This window comes from Hemitrygon akajei, chromosome 18 (assembly GCF_048418815.1).
Source record: "Hemitrygon akajei chromosome 18, sHemAka1.3, whole genome shotgun sequence".
NCBI lineage: Eukaryota > Metazoa > Chordata > Chondrichthyes > Myliobatiformes > Dasyatidae > Hemitrygon > Hemitrygon akajei.
In genome coordinates, this window is record NC_133141.1 from 7,771,850 (window position 1) to 7,777,861 (window position 6,012).

Sequence of the window (6,012 nt, forward strand, 5' to 3'; positions counted from 1 at the left end):
CACCTTCCTAGTCATCTTACCTGCCACCTTCAATGATCGAAGGATTTGTACTCCAAGGTCTGTCTGTTCCTCAGCTTGCTATAAGACTTTACCATTCATGGTGTATACCCAAGCCTCATTAGTACTCCCAAACAACATCATCTCACATTTACCTGCATTAAGCTCCATCTATCATTTTTCAGCCCATTTCACCAACACATTGATATTACTCTGCAGCCCAAGACTACTCTCCACTCTATATACATCTTCACATCATCTAGTGTGAGTCCTGAGGCTCCTGTACCTTCTTCCTAATGGCAACAGTGAGAAGAGAGCATGGTCTGGATGGTGGACGTCCCTGATGATGGATGCTGCTTTCCTGCGACAGTGTTCTGAGTAGATGTGCTCATTGGTAGGGAGGGCTTTACCCATGATGGACTAGGCCACATCCAGTACTTTTTGTTGGAGTTTCCATTCAAGGGCATTGGTGTTTCCAAACCAGGCTGTGATGCAGCCAGTCAATATACCCTCTGCTACACATGTGTAATACCCTGCTAACGGAATGGTCTTTCTGTAGAAGCAGTGTTTGGGTTACGGTTAGAGATAAGGGGTTCTTTAGAAAGTGAGCCATCCAATCAGGAGAGTGTTTTTGTTTTGTCTGCCTGACACCGGTGTGAGCTGGGGTCTTTGTTTGGCGGGAGATGACGAGAGAAGATCGGTAGAGAACCGGTTATAGGATTCAGCCCGGCGGGGTACCGTGATTTAATGAGCAACCAGTGGACTACTGAGGATCGGTGAATATGACTTTTGGGAAGAGTTAAGCTCCAACTTGTGCACATTTGACTGTTTAATTATAATGGGCACTTCTTGTTTTTATCTTTCTTTTCATTACTAACCCTTTAGGTAAGTTAACATTCATAAATACAATTTCTTTAATCATATGCCATGTGCTGTCTGTTATTTCTTGGCACTGCGTTGTAACAGGGTAGCAAATCATGCAGAATTCAAACAAACCAAGGTTTGGGGTAGGAGAACTATCCAAACCTCATGGATTTGGTGGGACCAGAGTGTGTCTTCCCTAGACGAACACAGCCCAAGCAAACTGGGGTTTCACATGTGCAAAAGTTTATTAAAGTTTTAGATGTAATGCCGAATCTTTGCGAACTCCCAAGTAACTAGAGGTGCTTTCTTTGTAATTGCACTTATGTGCTGAACCCAGTACAAGTCACAGAGGAATTTAAAGTTGCTGACCCTCTACACCTCTGATCATGACTGTCTCAATGAGCCCTAGTTTCCACATATGGTTCCATAGTGTAGTGGTTATCACATCTGCTTTACATGCAGAAGGTTCTGGGTTCAATCCCCAGTGGAATCAGTATTTAGCATTTATCAACACAATGGAAACTAACTCCATTGTTAATTGGGTTTTTGCAAGAACATAGTGATGTTCTGTGTTTCACATCTGAATGATGCTGAGTGCACATATTTTGCTCCCTCTGTGACTGAGGGCTTTCTCCAATGACTCCCAGCCATCTCTTAGACTGGTTTTAGATGTTTTTAGTTGTTAGGATTTCTGCTGAAGATATGCACAGTCCTCTATTGGTGCTAGCAATTGAAACTTGTACATGTCTCACCCATTACAAGGTAATCTTCCCCACTATCAGCATTCATTTCTGCATCCTGGGGCTATTTATTTTATTTTTAATATTTACTGCAAACTCTTCCTCTGTTACATTTTTGGTGTAGATACCATCAGACACATATTGTTCCGTGTCATCATATACTTTGTAATCAGAATCAGTTCTATTATCACTGTCTTATATGACATAAAATTCGTTGTTTTGCCGCTGCTGTACAGTGTAACTAAATAGTGCAAAAAAAGGAATAATGAGATAGTGTTCATTGGTTCAAGGCCATTCAGAATTTGGTGATAGAATCTAAGTCTACAACCCTCGGCAGCCTCTTGCGGTTCAGGGCATGAGTGGCTCCGTACCAAGCGATGATGCAGCCAGCCAGCATGGTCTCCACCCGATAGCTGTAGAAAATTACAAAAGCTTTGATGACATACCAAATCACCTTAAGATTGTAATGGAGTAGAGCCACTGATGTGCCTTTGTGATTGCATCAATATAATGTTGACACCAAGAAGTTAAAGGTCTTCACCGTGTTCACTTCTGAGCCTTCAATGAGGACGGTTGTGTGAAAGGGAACGAGGAGGGGATCCAGGAGAGAAGAGAACAAGTAAGAAGCCAGAGTGGTGAATAGAAGAGGGAAAGGCGAGGTAAAATAAATTACCAGAAGGAGAAATCTATGTTCATGCCATCAGAGAAGGTGCCCCTCTTTCCCTTTCTCCTATGGTCCATTCTTCTCTCCTATCAGATTCCTTCCTCTCCAGCCCTTGACCTCTCCCATAAGATCATAAGATATAGGAGCAGAAGTAGGCCATTCAGCTCATTGAGTCTGCTCCACCATTCAATCATGGGCTGATCCAATTCTTCCAGATATCCCCACTCCCCTGCCGTCTCCCCATACCCTTTGATACCCTGGCTAATCAAGAGCCTATCTATCTCTGCCTTAAATGCACCCAATGACCTGACCTCCACAGCCGCTCATGGCAATAAGTTCCACAGATTTACCACTCTCTGACTAAAGTAATTTCTCCCCATCTCTGTTCTAAATGGGCATCCTTCAATCCTGAAGACGTGCCCTCTTCTCCTGGACTCCCCTACCATGGGAAATAACTTTGCCTTATCTAATCTGTTCAGGCCTTTTAACATTCAGAACGTTTCTATGAGATCCGCCCCCCCATTCTCCTGAACTCCAGAGAATACAGCCCAAGAGCTGCCAGACATTCCTTATATGGTAACCCTTTCATTCCTGGAATCATTCTCATGAATCTTCTCTGAACTCTCTCCAATGTCAGTATATCCTTTCTAAAATAAGAAACCCAAAACTGCACACAATACTCCAAGTGTGGTCCCACGAGTGCCTTATAAAGCCTCAACATCACATCTCTGCTCTTATATTCTATACCTCTAGAAATGAATTCCAGCATTGCATTTGCCTTCTTCATTACCGACTCAACCTGGAGGTTAAACTTTCGGGTATCCTGCACAAGGACTCCCAAGTCCCTTTGCACCTCTGCATTTTAAATTCTCTCCTATCTAATAAACTGATGTGCCTTTGTGATTGCATCAATATAATGTTGACACCAAGAAGTTAAAGGTCTTCACCGTGTTCACTTCTGAGCCTTCAATGAGGACGGGTGTGTGAAAGGGAACGAGGAGGGGATCCAGGAGAGAAGAGGAGAATAAGTAAGAAGCCAGAGTGGTGAATAGAAGAAGTTTATTTCTTCTACCAAAGTGCATGACCATAGACTTTCCAACATTGCATTTCATTTGCCACTTCTCCCTGCAGGCTCTCTGCTTCCTCAACACTACCTGTTCCTCCAACTATCTTAGTATCATCAGCATATTTAGTCACAAATCCATTAATCCCATAGTCCAAATCATTGACATACATCGTGAAAAGCAGCGGTCCCTACACTGACCCCTGTGGAACTCCACTGGTAACCGGCAGCCAGCCAGAATAGGATCCCTTTATTCCCACTCTCTGTTTTCTGCCAATTAAGTCAATGGTCCACCCATGCTAGTAACTCCCCTGTAATTCCATGGGATCTTATCTTGCTAAGCAACCTTATGTGCGGCACCTTGTCAAAGGCCTTCTGAAAATCCAAGTACACCACATCTACCACATCTTCTTTGTCTACCCTGCTTGTAAATTCCTTAAAAAATTGCATAAGGTTAGTCAGGCAGGATTTCTCTTTCAAGAAACCATGCTGGCTTTGGCCTATATTGTCACGTGCCTCCAGGTACTCCGTCATCTCATCCCTAACAATCGTTTCCAACAACTTCCCAACCACTGATGTCAGGCTAACAGGTCTATAGTTTCCTTTCTGCTGCTTCCCACCCTTCTTAAATAGTGGAGTAACATTTGCAATTTTCCAGTCATCCAGTACAATGCCAGAATCTATCGATTTTTGAAAGATCATTGTTAATGCCTCCGCAATCTCTCCAGCTACTTCCTTCAGAACCCCAGGGTGCATTCCATCAGGTCCAGGAGATTTATCCACCCTCAGACCATTAAGCTTCCTGAGCACCTTCTCAGTTGTAATTTTCACTGCACATACTTCACTTCTCTGACACTCTTGAATGTCCGGTATACTGCAGATACATTTCACTGTGAAGACTGATGCAAAATACGCATTCAGTTCCTCTGCCATCTCTATGTCTCTCATTACAATATCTCCAGCATCATTATCTATTGGTTTATCTATTGGTTTATTATCTATTCCCTCAACTCTCTTTTATCCTTCATATACTTAGAAGAAGCTTTTAGTATTTTCTTTTATATTAGTCGCCAGCTTCCTCTCATAATTCATCTTTTCCTTTTGAATGACTTTCTTAGTTTCCTTCTGCAAGTTTTTAAAAGCTTCCCAATCCTCTATCTTCCCACTAGCTCTGGCTTCCTTGTATGCCCTCTCTTTTGCTTTTACTTTGGGCTCTGACTTCACTTGTCAGCCACGGTCAGCTGTTTCTTCCCTTTGAAAATTTCTTCTTATTTGAAGAATAGATAGATAGATAGATAGATAGATAGATAGATACTTTATTCATCCCCATGGGGAAATTCAACTTTTTTCCAATGTCCCATACACTTGTTGTAGCAAAACTAATTACATACAATACTTAACTCAGTAAAAAAAATATGATATGCATCTAAATCACTATCTCAAAAAGCATTAATAATAGCTTTTAAAAAGTTCTTAAGTCCTGGCGGTAGAATTGTAAAGCCTAATGGCATTGGGGAGTATTGACCTCTTCATCCTGTCTGAGGAGCATTGCATCGACAGTAACCTGTCGCTGAAACTGCTTCTCTGTCTCTGGATGGTGCTATGTAGAGGATGTTCAGAGTTTTCCATAATTGACCGTATATTTGGAATATATCTGTCTTGCACTTCCCTCATTTTTCACAGAAACTCCAGCCATTGCTGCTCTGCTGTCCTTCCTGCAAATGTCCCTTTCCAGTCAACTTCGGCCAATTCCCCTCTCATGCCATTGTAATTTCCTTTATTCCACTGAAATACCGACGCACTGTATTTTATATTTTCCTCTCTCAAATTTCAATGTGAACTCAATCATATTGTGATCACTGTTCCCTAAGTGTTCCTTAACCTTAAGCTCTCTTCTCACCTACGGATCATTGCACAACATCCAATCCAGCACAGCCGATCCCCTAGTGGACTCAACAACAAGCTGTTCTAAAAAGCCGCCCCTTAGACATTCTACAAATTCTCTCTCGAGGTGCAGTACTGGCCTGGTTTTCCCAATCCACTTTCATATTAAAATCCCCAATGATTATCATGACATTGCCTTTCTGACACACCTTTTCTATCTCTTGCTGTAGTTTGTAATCCACATCCCGGCTGCTGTTTGGAGGCCTGTATACAACTTCCATTAGGATCCTTTACCCTTGCCATTTGGGTCTTTTTACCCTTGCCATTTCTTAACTTAACCCATAGAGACTCTGCACCTTCCAATCCTATGTCATCCCTTTCCAATGATTTAATATTATTTCTTATACACAGGGCCACACCACCCCCTTTGCCTATTAACCCATCTTTCCAATACACCATATATCCTTGGACGTTCAGCTCCCAATGGCAGCCATCCTTTAACCAAGTTTTCCACCCACCTGGCTTTACCTATCACCTTTTAGTTATCCTCCTTCCCCCCCCCCCACCTTTTTATTCTGGCATCTTCCCCCTTCCCTTCCAGTCCTGAAGAAGGGTCTCGGCCTGAAACACAGCTGTTTATTCCTTTCCATAGATGTTGAGTTCCTCCAGCATTTTATGTGAATTACTGGCATTATTCACTGCCACTTCCACTGGCAACCCCACTTACCTTTCCTATGCAAGGTCTGGTTTATACTCTGTGAACTGATACTCATGAATCTCTCCTTTAATGCCTACGGCAG

General features: G+C 42.5%; 1 non-coding gene across 1 annotated transcript; it reads left to right on the forward strand.

Annotated features, from left to right (window-relative positions):
* The first annotated feature begins 1,281 nt into the window (after nt 1-1,281).
* On the forward strand, nt 1,282-1,354 carry trnav-uac (transfer RNA valine (anticodon UAC)). Its single transcript has one exon. It is a non-coding gene; the product is annotated as a tRNA-Val (tRNA).
* The last annotated feature ends 4,658 nt before the right edge of the window (nt 1,355-6,012 follow it).